This window comes from Dasypus novemcinctus, chromosome 1 (assembly GCF_030445035.2).
Source record: "Dasypus novemcinctus isolate mDasNov1 chromosome 1, mDasNov1.1.hap2, whole genome shotgun sequence".
NCBI classification, from domain to species: Eukaryota; Metazoa; Chordata; class Mammalia; order Cingulata; family Dasypodidae; genus Dasypus; species Dasypus novemcinctus.
In genome coordinates, this window is record NC_080673.1 from 11,377,111 (window position 1) to 11,394,153 (window position 17,043).

A 17,043-nucleotide genomic window follows, 5' to 3' on the forward strand; every position below is an offset into this window, starting at 1 on the left:
TCAAATTAACCTCAATGGCATGCATATTTGCTGCTTCCCTATCCCTTTGTTCCCCTTTCTACATTGTTTTTTCCCACAGTACATCTTTATATTTGTTATGTCCATTATCAAGAAAGATTTCATTTTTATGTTCAATTGTATTCTGTTATAAGAATGAAAGAGTAGAGTTGTATATTGAGGTTACAGTACTATGTAGTTTTGCATTTCATTTCTTTATACTACTCCAAGCCATTATTTCCTCTTTTCCTTTCAACCTCCCTTTAGAAATTTTTGTAGGGTAAGTCTTTTTTTAATGAATCCTCTCTCTGTTTATCAGTGACTATTTAAACTCTCCCTCATTTTTAAGTGTAGTTTCGCCAGATAAATAATTCTTGGCCAATACTTTTTATCTTTCAGTACCTTAAATATATCATACCACTGCTTTCTTATCTTCATGGTTTCTGATGAGAAATCAGCACTCATTCTTTTTGTGGATTCCTTGTATGACAAATCTCTTTTACTCCTTTCAGATTCTCACTTTATCTTTGGAATTTGACAGTATGATTAATATGTATCTCAGAGTAGGTCTCTTAGGGTTTATTCTGTTTGGAGCATGTTGCACTTCTTGGAAAAGTACACATATGCCTTTCATAAACGTTGGGAAATTTTCAGCCATTATTTTCTCAAATATTCTTTCTGCCCTTTTTCCCTTCTTTCCCCTTCTGGGACGCCCATGATGCACATGTTTTTGCCCTTTATGCTGTCACTCAAATCCCTGAGACACTGCTCAAATTTTTCTGTTCTTTATCTGTTCTTATGACTATGTTATTTCTATTGTCCTGTCTCTTAGTTCACTGATATTCTGCATGTTCAAATCAGCTTTTATGTGACCCTGATGCACTTTTAATCTCCATTATTGTGCCTTTCATCCCCATATTTTCTGTTATGTTTCTTTTTGAACTTTCAATTTTTTCTTTATACTCACAATTGTCTTTTAACATCCATATTTTCCCTTATCTCTCCTTGAACTGGTTTACATTTGTTTGAATTTCTCTTATTAATTGCTCCAAATTCGGTTTCTTCCAAAGATTTCATTTGTTTCCTTGACCGAGTCATCTCTGCCTGTTAGTATGTCTTATACATTTTGCTGATCTCTGGGCATGTGATTATTTTGATGTCTTAACTCTGAAGAGTTAACCCTCTTGTCTGGGGTTTAATTGTTGATTTGCTTAATGTTAAAGCTCTTCTTTGATGCTTGGTCCAACTTATTCTCAACCTTTAGAGTATAGTGTTTAACTGTTTAGACTTTCTCAGCTTTTCTTCATCTAATTCTTACCCTGTATATGCACTACAATTTTTAGGTTGCACTTGTGCAATTATTTCACCCACAGGAGAAAGCTTCCTTGCCTCTGACCCTTTTCCAGGAATACTTGTCTGTTCTACTTGCTTTTGTTATGAATTCTTACCTAAGCTCCTATTGTGTGTTTAAATTCTCTCTCTCACTTGGTGCCCCTGTTTTTCAGATTTTCCATTCAGAACCCATAGTATATTATAGAAGTTCAGCCACTGCTCTTTTTGTTTGTTTGTTTTTTGCTGAGACTTTTCTGCCTCTTTTTTTCCCCATTGGGGTTTCTCACCCTGGGGTTCCAGATTCGGTCAGTCAAAAATTGTAGGTCAACCCAGAAAGATCCATTTTGTGTTTAGGTGGTCCAGAAAATTCAGGTTGGATTGAGTGTGCACACTTTTTGCCAACAGTTCTGCACCAGTGTTTATTTTCTTCCTAATATTCTTCTGTATGCAGTACTCCTCAGCAGCTTGTGTTCTGTCCTAGTCTCTTCACTGTCCATGACTGGATATGGTGGGATTCTAAATCGCTGCTCTGAGAGGCTCTGTAGTCTGCATCTGCAGCAGGGAGACCTGGGCATGCTTCCTTTGTGTGATTCCCAAGCTGCATGTGACCAGGTGAGGCGTAGGGGCCCAGATGTGTATATCAGGACTGAGATCTCCTACCTGACTATGGAAATAATTTTTCGTTTTCTTTGATTCAGCATTTGTAGTGTCCTTCTCCAGTCTCTAACATCCTCCAAAGTTTCAACCAATTAGGATTTGTCCTTTTATTAGTTGATTCTGGTGGGAGACTTTTCCAGGGAATGTCTTATGTCATCATGTTGATGACATCACTCTTTTTTTTTCTGTATGTTTGTTTGTCTTAATTTTTTTAAATTTTTTGATTAGTTCTTTTTGTTTTTATTTTTTATTTATTTACACACACACACCCCTTGTTGTTTTGTACTCACTGTCTGCTCTCTGTGTCCATTTTTTGTGTCTGCTTGTCTTTTCTTCTCATCTTTCTCTTTAGGAGGAACCAAGAACCAATCCTGGGACTTCTGGTGTGGGAAAGAGGCACTCAGTTGCTTGTGCCACCTCATCTCCCTGGTCTGCTGCATCTCTCACTGTCTCTCCTCTGCATCTTCCTTTGCTGGATCAGCTTGCTGCACCAGTTCTCTGCAGCATGGGCCAGGTTGCCTTCACCAGGAGGTCCCAGGAATTGAACCAAGGGCCTCCCATACGGTAGACGGGAGCCCAATTTCTTGAGCCACATCTGCTTTCTCTATATTTGTTTTTGATTAGGCCAATATCCATCTCTATTTTATTCTATTTCCCTAAATTATCAAAAACGACAATAATGTAATTGTCTATTGAGTTATCACATATTATTAATTCATATGAATATAATTAATAACTTCTGGTAGTAGAAATGTGTTATAGAAAGAACTAAACATTTCTTACATCAGTTCTCATACATAAAAATGAATGTTTATTTCAACCTTAAGTATATAATCATTGAAACATATTCACATAAATTAATTGAATAAAAAAGACAGTGTTAGTAATGACTTGCCAGAAGCGGGATATCAGAGTGGAGATGGAGTAGAAAAATATGTGTGGTAGGGTAATGGTTACGCAAAAGATACAGAGCCTTAGTCAGAGCTATATGGGGCATTATCCATTAGATAGCCCATGAAGAAGAAGAAAGGAAGATCTGGACTCAAATAAGTCATGGATATGTGAAGAAACAGAAAACCATTGAAATGACCAAAATTTGCTAAAGATGTGCTCTGGTCTAGACCATATGCTTATCTCCTACAGAGCAAAAGAAGATGAGCCATTCCAGAAAATTAACTCCTAAAACTACGCCTGAGGTATGGTGACAGCAACACCATGTAGAGTACCAGTGTTACCATTCACAGAGTGCAAATAAGCTTGCAGGGAGGCAGGTTACATGAAGACCAGCTGCAGTCCACTTTGGGGACTGTTAGGATCAAGAGCAGTGTACCTTGGAGAAGTAAGAGGGCTGGGATCATCATTCTACAATTAAAGAAGCTTAGACACATCATTTAGACATCCTTTGCTTCAGTTTACTCAACTGTGAGTTGTCATCAAAACCTATCTCACAGAGTTCTTAAAGAGGACTCTGAATATGGTATGTATTTAGAGCACTGTTATTCCTCCCTTCATTAATTCGCTTAACAACTATATATTAAGTGCTTCTGCTCAAGACAGTTATGTGCGGTTTATACTCTAGTGGGAGGAAAACAATAATAAATAAGAAATGAACAGTAAAACAGAAGATAGTCATAAATTAAAATAAGGTGATATGATGAAAAATGAACATGCATCTATTTTTAAATGTCAAGGAAGTCATCATGACCTTAAGATGATGCTGAATTATAAGGATCCAGCCAGATATAGATTATTCTGAAGAGTACAATGAGAGAAAAACATCAAGTACAAAGACCCTGAAGTGGGTATATATATGGCATGTTTGAGGAACCAGAAGATTACAGTGTCTTGACTTGCTTGCAGCTTCAGGCATCATGGAAATTAATCTGCTGACCTCAACCAGATCTCACCTGGACTTAGGGTCTTTTGCCAGTCAGAACCTAGGCTCTTCCTTCCACAACTGGCCAGAGTTTAAAACCAAGACATTATGTATATCGAATGCTCTTCTCTGGGCATTCTCTCTGAGATTATTAAATAATCTCATTTATAACCTGAGAAGCAGCAGTTTTTGAAGAAAAAAATTCAGTTATTGACCTCAAAGAAGAGTAACCACAAGTTGGTATTTATCTGTTAGACTTGGTAAATGAGCAGTTGTGAACCTGTATTGCAGTCACACAAGCACACAACAAAATATTGATTTTTGTTGTCTCTAATAAAAATACAGACCAGGGAGCAGATGTGGCTTAAGCCATTGAGCACTTGCTTCCCACATGGGAGGTCACAGACTCGGTTCCTGGTGCCTCCTAAAAAAAAAAAAAAACCAGCAAGCAAACAAATGAAATAACCAACTCAGTGGACCCAATGTGGCTCAATGATTGAGTACCGGTTTCCCATATATAGGTCCAGGGTTCAATTCACAACCCAGTACCACACACACACACAAAAATATATAGACCATAAGTCTGAGTTTACTTCTTAATCTGAAGTCATTCATTCCTTTGTAATAACTCATCTGGGCATTGTTTCTTTTGGATCATTGTACAGACTGGAGTTTAAGATGACCACAAATAATCATCCTATGACTATAATGTTCTTTATTTTTTACTGGGTCAAAAATGACATTCCATCTTAAAAACAAATTTAAGAATGTTACCTCATCTGTGTTTTATATTAATAAAATTACTAAACTGGTTAAGATTAAATTTATTCTAATTTGTACTTCTGTTTTAGGCAAAAATGGAATGCTTTAACATTTAATAAATTTTGTCATTTAATTAATTTTTACTCTATAGGCTATTTATTTTGTTAAATATTAGTTTCCACACTAAATAGTATAAGGAAAGAGAAATAAATTATGGACATTGAATACAATATATTTTACTTTTACATGAAAGCATTTGGAAATTAACCTAAGAAACAGTGGATGTAATTCTGCAGGTTTTCTACATGATATACTAATTTGTAATTTCTCAGAGTAATAATGAAGAGTTTGCTTTGGATACCTGGGGGTAATAGAAAATACTCCATGTCCATTATGTGAATCAATTTATAAGATACTCAACATATATGTAAATAGCTTTAGAGTCCATCAACAGGGTAGAATTTAAAATAACACCATCAAAGAGATAAAAAGAATAATTTTATTGTTCCCATAATAAAATATATGAAACCTAATAGAAGTGATTTGAGTCTAGGAATGATTTGAGGGTTATGACAGTTTGAAGCTGAATAGACCCCAGAAAAAAATGTTCTAAAGCTAATTCGTGCTTGTGGGTGTAGACCTATTGTAAGTGGGAACTTTTGATTAGGTTATGTCAGTTAAGAGCCGTTTGATTAGACAACTTCAGTAAGGCATGAAGAGTCTTAATACTCTTACTGGAGTCCTTTATAAGAGAATGTAACTCAAAGAGAATATCCAGAAGCTGAGAGAAAGCCACAAAAGCAGGAAGCTGAAGACCTGGGAGTGTGGAGGAGAAGTGAGAGCCCAGCAGATGCAGCCATGTGCCTTGCCATGTGACAGAGGTCTCCAGGATTGCTGGCAGCCAGCCTTGAGGAAGAAAGCATCACCTGATGATGCCTTGCTCTGGATATTTTTCTTAGCCTTGGAACTGAAAGCTGGAAAGCCAATAAATCCCTGTGGCAGATTGATATTGCTTCTGAATTCCAAAAATAGATACTGGATTCTGTTTGTGACCTGGTCTGTCCCTCTGGGCATATTGGACTGGATTTGATTCAGAGGTTCCACTTTTACTTGATTAAATAATGATTAAGGCTTTGATTGGACCACATCAGTAGAACACTGAATCCCCGCCCCTTAGTGAGCGGAGACTCACAGAGAAACTGCACTGCAGAGAAGGGAATTTGAAGTTTTGATCTTGGAGCCTAGGAAGTAAATACACAGGGAAGACGAAACATGAAGAAGGAGAAAAGTCTCCATTAAACACAGGTAGAGGCCTTGGGAAGAGAGACAAGCCATCGCCTAATAGTCTACAGCTGGCCTTGTGAAGAAAGCAAAGCAGCTGAGCCCAGAGAGAAACGAGCCCTGGGAAGAGAAGAACCCAGGAAGCCTGAACCCTGGCAGATGTTGGCAGCCATCTTGCTCCAGACTTTGGTGAGGGAAGTAACTTATGCTTTATAAGCTGGATAACTGCAAGCTTCTACCCCAAATAAACACCTTTTATAAAAACGAACAGATACTGATATTTTACATCAGCACCATTTTGGCTGTCTAAAACAATTCCCATTGTAAAAATCAACCCATTTCTGGTATATTGCATGTTGGCAGCTCAGCAAGCTAAAAAAAGAATCGATCACAAACCTTATGAATTGTTGTTTCAACCCTTTGAAGCATGTGCTTTTTAGCTAGCAGCACACATCTGTATGATCTACACTTATCGTCAAGCCCTAGTGAAGAAGGCAGCAGTGAAACTCAAAGCAATCTCTTTTCTTAGATTCATTCTTAATCTAGTGATACAGGCCATTTTTTACCAGGAGATCAGTGTATCCCATATATTCTGGGTAAGTGAAGTTAACCAACAAATATTTTTGTTTAATATTTTGTTTTTTATATTTTGTTGTAAAACGGTAGTAGACCTCCATCAATAAAGAGAATAATATTTTATTCTCTTGAATTTTCATGTGCACTCAAACAGAGAGTAATGCAGATCAATAGTTTTCTTTTAGTTCATCAAAACTTCAGTTTATGTGTTATGCATGTATCTATATGTAAGTATAAATTTCAATATGTACTTTTGTAGTATTTCTTCGACTTGAATGGAAGACAGTTTTAATACAACTAAGATATTGTCAAAAGTGCAGAGATATATGTGAAAGTGATTGACCAGTCCATATGTAGTTATCAGAAAAATTCATCACTACCTCATGTAATAGGTATCGCTAATAACAGTTGAATCACTTCAATTTTTTTGTGTGCAGATCATCTCTGTTATAACAGGTATGGCATTTTTTTAACTTTGTAAAATCTTTCGAGATGAAGTTGCAAGCAAAAACAGTATCTTAAAAGTCTGTATTGTATAACTAAAGTTATAAGTGTGAATCTATTAGGGGAAGAAATATTTTTTCTATAATTGCAGCACCTTATACTTTTTTTCATGTATTCCCTCGGGTAATTATTTTTATATAATTTCACCAAGTGACATTTTTCCCTTGCTTGTAATCATTCCCAGAAATATCAAAATATATGGCAAGCACTCTTACCAAAAAGACTTTTTGAGGAAAATAAACTGTATTCATAAACACATATAAAATAGCACACATATAAAATATGCTCTGTGTATTACATATAGGTTGTGAGAAAACTGGAGCTATCCCAGTCTACAAAATCTCAGCACCCCTCCAAAAACAATACTTTCATCTTTCTTGAGTTGGCATTTATGATCTTAGAGTATAATTGCTATATTCAATCTCCAAGTTCCTAGTACTTCACAGCATGTATTCACCAGTGTCATTACTCAAATTGCACTGTACTAACGTCCCAATACCTAGACTTTGAGTTTTTCATCTCCTTTCTTTCAAGAAGCTATTACCTGCCTTTTCTCAAAATAAGAGGCCACCCTGCAGAACAAGATATAGAATATCACTCCAAATCCCACTCTTGCCTTCTTCCAGCCTGTAGTCCTCAAATGTAATCATAGATTAATTTTTGGCAGTTTTTTTTTTTTATTTTTATTTTGTCTAAGTGAAATCATACATTATGTGCTGATTCAGTCTGGCTTTTCTCCTCAGTATTATGTCTGCAAGATTCTTTTAGCAGAAGCACAAGCAGATTTTGTCTTTTATTGCTCTATCACAGGTTTTCTTCAACGTCCATACAGTTTATATTTTGGACTGGATATTCTTTGTTATAGAGTGCTGTCCTACTCCCTGTAGGATATTTAGTAGCATCTCTGGTCACCTCTATTCATTAAATGTCATTAGCACCCCCCCAGGCTGTGACAACAAAAATATCCCAAGACATTGCCAAATGTCCAGGGGGGACAAAATTGCTCTCCGTTGAAAACCACAGTGATAATAGTATTTTATTGTTGGAATGGATCACATAACTACTTATCCAATTTACTCTACTGGAAATTGGGTTGATTAGAGTTTGGAGCTTTGATTACAATCTACAATCACTCGGATTATCCTGAGAGTAAAGTGGTTTCATGTACGAATTAGAGTTTACACAATTTGATTTGGGAGGGGGTGGGTGGTGGTGACAGCACATGTATGGAAATTGCTCTCAAATAGAAATACAGGTGAAGAAAGTTGAAGAAGCAGATCCAGGAGACCTAAACCTTAAGCCCCAAAGCTGGGAGTTCTCAGAGGTCCTTAGGAAAACTGCATGCTTCTCAAGATTCTTTTAGAATGCTCCCGTCAACTGCATCAGTTTGCAGCAGCAAATTTGAGTGCCAAGTGCTCAGTAAGAAACAGCTGAGAATCATGTATCTAACCACCTGTCAAGCTGCAACCAGTTTCAATGAGAATCCTGTGAGAATCAGGTCCACCATTCCTCTTCCACCCGCCAATCTGATTTACTTTCATTGGAACAAGTTTTTTTACCTTGACTAATATCAGAAAAGTGTTTCTGGAAATTATTACTCTAAGCCTCTCTTCTGTAATTTGGAGGAAGATCAGAGGCTGATGCTCAGTTAAGAGTAGACAATCCAGCAAAACAATTAGGAATCAAGCTGCTCTAAACATTCTTGCACAGGACTGTTAGTGCCAAATTAACTCATTTGTATCATATGTTTATGCTGCGTCATAGACTATGTGGATATTGTAAATAGTGACAAAGAATTTTCCAAAGTTGCTATACTGATTAAACTTCTATCAACAGGGGGTGAATTCCACTTGCCTCAAATCCTTGCTATCACTTTGTATTTTTAGCTTTCTCTTTTTCAATTTTTTTAGATTTTTAGCTGTTCTGGTAGATAAGATGTGGTATATTATTGTGTTCTTAATTTGTATTTTTGGATGACTAGTGATTTAGCACTTTTCATATACATTTTAACTATTGGGTTATCCCCTTATGTGTACTGCCTGTTCAAGTCCTTTGCCATCAATTATTGGGTTGTCTGTCTTTTTCTTATTGATTTTTAGAAATTTTAATATAAATAAATATTGATAAAAACATATGTACATCCACATATATGTCTAGATAGATAGTTCTAGATCTGATATCATTACATGTGTGTGGCAAATATCTTCTCCCACTCTGAGACTTGAATTTTCATGCTCTGAATGCTGTGACTTTGCCTAACTTCTTATTTTGAAATAGCAGTAGCATCACATGCAGTTATAAGAAATAATGCAAAGAATCCCATATAACCTTTACTCGGTTTCTGTCAGTGGTAACATGGTGCAAATTGCAGTATAATATCAAAACAAGAAATGAACACTGATGCAATCCATTGAACTTATACAGACTTCATGGGGTTTATGCACTCATTTTCACACATGTATTTTATCTTCTGTAATTTTTTTTTTTTTTCACGTGCCGGAGCTGGGCATTAGACCCCGGACATGCCATGGGGGAAGACAGCACTCGACCACTGAGTCACTTTGGTTCCCCTGAGTTGGATTTTTTGTTTGATTGCTTATTGTTTTTGTTCTTTAAGAGGCACTGAGGACCAAACCATGTGGGAAGCAGGCACTTACCTGCTTGAGCCACATCTGCTCTCAAGTTTTCTGTAATTTTATCACCAGTAGATTTGCTTTATCATCACAATAGTCAAAATGTAAAACATTTCCATCACAAGGATGTCTTGTGATACCCTTTTGTAACCATAGCCACTTCCTCCTATTTCCCTCCCTTACTGCTGGCACCATTAATCTGTTTTATATTTCTCTGATTTTCTCAATAAATAAGTGGTATCATACAGTATGTAACCTTTGGAAATTAATTTTTATCATTGAGCATAATTCCTGTGCCATTCATTTACGTTGTTGTGTGTTTCGATCAAATGTTGATTTGTATTCTATAGTATGAATGTTCCACAATTTGTTTAACAATGCACCTATTCACCAACATTTTAGTTATTTACAACTTTTGGCAAATGAAGTTGTAATGAACAATCATATACAGGTTTTTGATGAGCGTAATTTTTCACTTACTTGGGACAAATACCCAGGAGTGCAATTGTTGGGTGGTATATTAAATATATGTTCAGTTTTTAAAGAAACTATCAAACTATTTTCCAAATTGGTTGTACCAGTTAAATTCCCACCAGCAATATAGGAGTGATCTTGTTTCTCTGAATTTCTACTTCTACTTAGTCTTGCAAATTTTTTTTTTTACTTTAAGCTGCTCTGAAAAGTGTATGTTATCATTTCGTTCCCATTTTAATTTGTATTTCCCCCATGGTTAGAGATGTTGAATATCTTTTATGTGCTTATTTGCCATTCAGATAGCCTCTTCAGTGAAATGGCCCTTCATGTCATTTGTCCACTTGTGATATTTGTTTAATTTACTATCCCTGTTTTCATTCTTGATGTTGGTAATTTGTGTATTCTGCTTTTTTTAAATATCTTTTGTCAGTCTTTCTAGATGTTTTGCCAATTTTATTGATCTTTTCAAAGAACCAACTCTCTACTACATGACTATGTTACAAATTACATTCTCTAATCTTCTTTTCAATTTCATTGTTTCATATTCTTATGTTTATTATTTCCTTCCTTTTGCTTGTTTTGGGTTTATTTTGCTCTTCTTTTTTAGGTATTTGAGGTGGAAGTTTAGAATACTGATTTAATACTTTATGAGTTTTCAAATATAAGCATGTAGTATAATTAATTTCCCTTTCTGTATTGTTTTAGCTCTGTCTCACATATTTTAATATGTCATATTTTCTGTTTTATTCCGTTCAATGTATTTTAACATATTTGAACAATGTGTTGATTCATAGAGAATCATTGGTACATAAGGATTACATACCCAATTTAAAAACGTCTTCCCACTTATAAAGTCCACATAACAGTTTCACTTAAGCCAAGTATTTGGTTTCATTTTGACCAAATAAAAGAATTCATTAGAAGTTCATTATATTTCATGACTTTTGTAGACATGATAAGAATTTGCATAAGGATATGAAGACCATATTAATGCATGGATAAATATATATACGTGTAAACATACCCATACATACCACACACAAAAAAAATTCTATCTCCAATAAGATTGTCAGTCACTACTGCTTATGTTTGACTTGTTATTTGGAAAATGCAGTCACTCTTTTAAATTGCTAGTTATTTCTTACACATACCTTCCTGTGTGTAGGTAGATAGGGTATGTTCATATTATGGTGAAATTGCATCAGATTTAATGGATGCTTTTGGTGATGTGGAATAGCAATTTGCATAATGCAAGTTTATTGAAAGCATCAAAACAGGAGGTTGGACTCAGACAGCAATCTGATATGGATAGGAAGTATTTATTTGATTGGGCCTTATTATTTGATACCAAATTTGGATCCAGTAAACTCTAGAAGCTTTAGTAGCCAAATTCAAGGATTTTTACTGAAATACAGAATCAAGATAGATTTAACTCTTTTTCCATCTGTATTAGTTTTGGCATGTTTTGTTTGTTTGTTTCTTCTTCCAATACCAACTTCTATAATGCCACTTCTCCATACAGTATTCTTCAATTCTTATTCCTGGTGTTACAATGTGATTACTATCCTTTTGGAGCCAGAGATATTTGTTACTCTGTATCAAGTGCTTATCCCTGGTCTAATAATCTGTGGTCAATTAGTGTGCTGATCATCTTGTTGTTTATCCAGGACTGTTAGGGGAGCTCTTCTTCTTGAAAGATGCCCTGGATGTTACAAATATAATGTTTTATTTTTATTATATAATGAAATCATAGAGCCTTTATTATGTTTTTTTAAAGAACAAATGATATCCATACATAGATACATACATACATATTAAAGACATAAACACATTAGTGAACAGAGAAAAGTATGCTGAAAAACTTCAAATAAGTTAACAAATATAATATTGTAATAAAAAATTGTGAAATGAAAGAACAAAGGAGATTAACATGATTTTTAGAGTAGGAATGTGTTCTCCTTTTAAAAGATGTAGATGCTGTAAAAGAGTGAGAAGAAATGGAGAAAATGTGTTATATCATAACTCTGGCCAGTATAGTTTCTATTTTTTAAAGAGGAAGGAGTATTATTGTCTTTCCTAATTATAAATGCAATATATGAAGAAATCATAAAGAATATTGGAAAAACCACCTATAATGTTACTACCCTTAAAAAAAGTATTTTATTTCTATTTTTCGCTATCAGTCAATAAAATAGTATAATAATATGTAATCTTTTGATATTTGCTTTAGAGTTTTGTTTTTTTTTTTTCAATCAAAAATGTATTTGGGGAGATTATAGGAAGTTGGAGTCAGACTAGCAGGCAGGGCTCAATTCTCTCACAAAAACAATGGAGAAAAACAAAAAGCTGTCTGAGGGACTTGCTTTGAAGGGCAGGAGACCAGGAAAGTATGACACAACTCCCAGGAGGGTGAGGAACAGAGAGACAAAGAACCTGAAACAACAACTATGAGTTAATGCAACCGGGAAGGGCTGTCCTCTTCCAGCCCCAAGATATTAAACTGCGATACAACCCCTGCTCACTGCAGCTGATTGAGGGGAACAGACATCTTCCTCCCTGTCAGCTGTTTCAAGGGAAAAGGGAGGGGGATGCAGGGAGCTTTTTTGCAGTGAATTTGATCAGTAGAGCCCTCTGAAATCTCCACACTGAAGATTCAACAAAGGAACATAGGAAAGCCAGGACTGAAACACCTTCCTGGAAAAGTACATCAATGAATGCCATCTGCTGACCTGACTGGAAATTGCATGGACAAAACTGTTTTCAGTTCTTTCTGATCTTAACTCGTGGGAGAAAATCTGTACCCCATTAGTGAGTCCCTGGCCTGATTATGATAACTTAAGCTGGGCAATTTTGAAGACTTAGAATAAGTTGAACCAAATATCAAAAATCTGTGAGGAAAAAAAAAAGCAATAAGCAAGAGAGAGAAAATGGCCATCAGAGTAAATTCACTAACATATTCAGATACCTAGATATCAGCAAAAAAAAATTACAAGCCATAATAGGAAACAGGAAGAGATGACCCAGCCAAAGCAACAAAGCAAATATTCCAAAGAGATACAGACTTTAAGACAATTAATCAGTGATAATCACAAAACTCTTCTAAATTAATTCAAAGAATTTAAAAAATATATAACAAAAGAGATAAAAGAAAAAAAGAAAACACAGAGTGAACATTAAGAAAAATTTGAAAGCCTGCAAAAAAAAAAAGTAACAGAACTTATAGAAGTGAAAGAAATGATGGATGAGATTAAAAATACAATAGAGGCACATAAGAACAGATTTGAATTACTCAAAGACAGAATTAATGATTTCTAAAACAGAATATCTGAACTGGAAAACACAGGGAGGAGGAAAAGAGAAAAGAAAAAATGCAACAGAGTCTGAATGACAGTGAATAGAATGACAACATGAAATACACAAACATTTGCATTATCAGCATCCCAGAGGAGAAGAGAAAGGAACAGAGGCAGAAAGAATATTTTAAGAAATAATGACTGAAATCTTCCCAATGCTTATGAAAGTCATAAATATCAATATCCAAGATAGACAGCACAAACCAAACAGAATAAATCCATACCCCCAAGAAACCTACTATTCAGAATGACAAATATCAGAGAGAAAGAGAGGATTCTGAAAGCAGCAAGAGAAAAGCAAAGTATCACATACAAGAGAACCTCAGTAAGATTAAGTGCCAACCACTTGTCAGAGACATGGAGGTAAGAGGAAGTGGTATGGTGTATTAAAGATACTGAAAGAGAAAAATTTCCAGTCAAGAATTACATATCTGGCAGTACTGTCCTTCGTAAGTGAGAGTGAGTTCAAAATCTTCACCCACAAACAAAAACTGATATAATATGTTACCAAAAGACCAGAATTACAAGAAATACCAAGTGGAGTGCTGAAGACAGAAAGGAAAAAACAAGTGTGAAATATTTGAAGAAGAGTGTAGAAATGAAGACTATAAAGAAGGATAAATTAAAGGGTAAAAAGACAGACAATAGAATGATATGACAACAGAGAGCCTGTATTAGTCAGCAAAAGGGGCACTGATGCAAAATACCAGAAATTGGTTGGTTTTTATAAAGAGTATTTATTTGGGGTAGATGTTTACAGATGCCAGGCCATAAAGCATGAGTTACTTCCCTCACCAAAGTCTATTTCCACATGTTGGAGCAAGATGGCTGCCAACGTCTGCAAGGGTTCAGGCTTCCTGTGTTCCTCCCTTTCTCAGGCTTCTTTTTCTTGGTCTCAGGGTTTCCCTCATCCTGGGGCTTTCCTCCCTTTCCCCTGTGAGCTTACTTCCCGGGGCTCCAGCTTAAGGCTTCAGCACTAAACTCCAACATCAAAACTCCAACATCAAAAAACCTCCGACTCTATCCTCTGCCATGCCTTCTATCTGCGAGTCTCTCCCCACCCAGGGGAGGGGACTCCACATCCTACAGTCACAAGAGGTTTACTTGATTAAACCTCTGAATCCAATATAATCTAATATCCCTGAGGAAAAGACCAGTTTACAAACACAATCCAACATTTCTTTTTGGAATCCATCAATAATATCAGACTGCTACGGAGCCGAATGACAAAATGAATGAAATAAGGAATGCCTTTCCAGTAATAACATTGAATCCCCAATCAAAAAACACAGACTGATAGAAAGGATTTTAAAAAATGAGCCATCCATTTATTTTCTACTAGAGATCCACATCAGACATAAGGACATGATAGACTAAAAATGAAAGGCTGGAAAAAAATACTCAATGCAAATAGGAACAACAACAAAAAAAAACTGAAGTAGTGAAACAAATATCAGAAAAAAATATATTTCAAATGAAAAACTGTGATAAGGGGTGAAGAAGGTTGTTACATATTAAAAAAAAAAGGGGGTAATTCACCAGGAATAAAAAGCTAAAGTAAATATTTATGCACCTAACCTCAGTGCCCCAAGATACATGAGGCACACACCGGTAAAACTGAAAGAAGGAATAAATGTCTCTACAATAATAGTTGAAGACTTCAATACACCACATCTATTGGATAGACATGTGGACAGAGGGTAAAGAAAGGAACAGAGAACTTGAATAATAATGATAAATCAACTAGACCTACCAGACCTAATAGAACATTGCACCCCAAAACAGAAGGATTTATATTCTTTTCAAGTGATCATGGATCCTTCTCCAAGATAGAGCATATATTGGGTAATAAGTTAAGTCTCAATAAATTTAAAAAGATTGAAATTATACAGAACATTCTCATTGATCATAACAGAATGAAGCTAGAAATCAATAATGCATAGAAAAAGGGAAAATTCATAAATGTATGGAGATTAAACAACATTTAAAATACTCAATGATCAAAGAAGAAAGTGCAAGAATATTCAGCAAATATCTTGAGATGAATGAATGAAAATGAGAACACAACATATCTAAACCTATGGGACACAGCAAGCAGTGCTGAGAAGGAAATTTATAGCACTTAATGCTTACATTAAAAAAGAAGGGTTAAAATTGAAGATCTAACTGCACACCTGGAGGAAATAGAGAAAGTACAGCTAACTAATCCCAAACAAAGCTGGAAGGAAAGAAATAATAAAGACCAGAGCAGAAATAAGAGAAAAATCAAGAACAACAACAAAGAAATCATAGAAGAATCAACAAAACCAAAAGTTGGTTCTTTGAGAACATTGACAAAATCAAAAAACTCTTAGCTAGCCTGACAAATAAGAGAAGACAAAAATAAATAAAATCAGAAATAAGAGGGGGGACATTACCACTGACCCCCAGCAGAAATAGGAGAGATTGTACGAGAATACTATGAGCAACCATATGCCAATAAACCAGAAAATGCAGGTGAGACAAATTCCTAGATACACATGAACCACCTACACTGACTTTTGAAGAAATAGAAGACCTTAACAAACCAATTACAACTGAAGAGATTGAAACAGTCATTAAAAATCTCCCAAAGATGAAAAGCCTGGGACCAGAAGGCTCCACTGGTGAATTCTACCAATCATTCAAAGATGAGCTAATATTGATCTTGCTCAAGCTCTTCCAGAAAATTGAGCAAGAAAGAATGCTACCAAACTCATTCTATGAAGCCAACATCACCCTAATACCAAGACCAGATAAAGATACTATGAAAAAAGAAAATTACAGACCAATATCTCTAATGAATATATTAATAGATGCAAAAACATACTCAAAAAATACTTGCAAACAGAATCCAAAAGCACATTAGAAGAATTATGCATCACAATCAAGTGGATCTTATCCCATGTCTGCAAGTGTGGTTCAACATAAGAAAATCAATTAGTATAATAAACCACATTGATAAATTGAAGAAGAAAAATCACATGGTCCTCTAAATTGATGCAGAAAAGGCATTTGACAAAATCCAGCACCCTTTCTTGATAAAAATACTCCAAAAGAGAGGAAGAAGAAGAAGATTTCTCAATATAGTAAAGTGCATATATGGAAAACCTACAGCCAACATTGTCCTCAACAATTAAAGACTGGGAATTTCCCACTGAGATCAGGAACAAGACAAGGATACCCCCTGTCATCATTATTATTTTCATCATCATCATTATTATTATATTATTCAATACTGTGCTAGAAGTTCTAGGTAAAACAATTAGGCTGGACAAAGAAATACAAGTCCTCCAAATAGGAAAAGGAAGAAATAAAACGTTCACTATTCACTGAGGACATGGTTCTATATATAGAATATCCCAAAAAATCCACAACAAAGCTACTAGAATAGATGAGTCCAGCAAAGTAGCAGGGTACAAGACAAAATGCAAAAATCAGTAGTGTTGGGAAGTGAATGTGGCTCATGAGATTGCGCTCCAACTTACGACATGGGAGATGCTTGGTTTATTTCTTGATGCCCCCTGGAGAGAAAGACCAAGAGAGCAAGCTGGCATGATGGACTGACTGGCATGGAGAG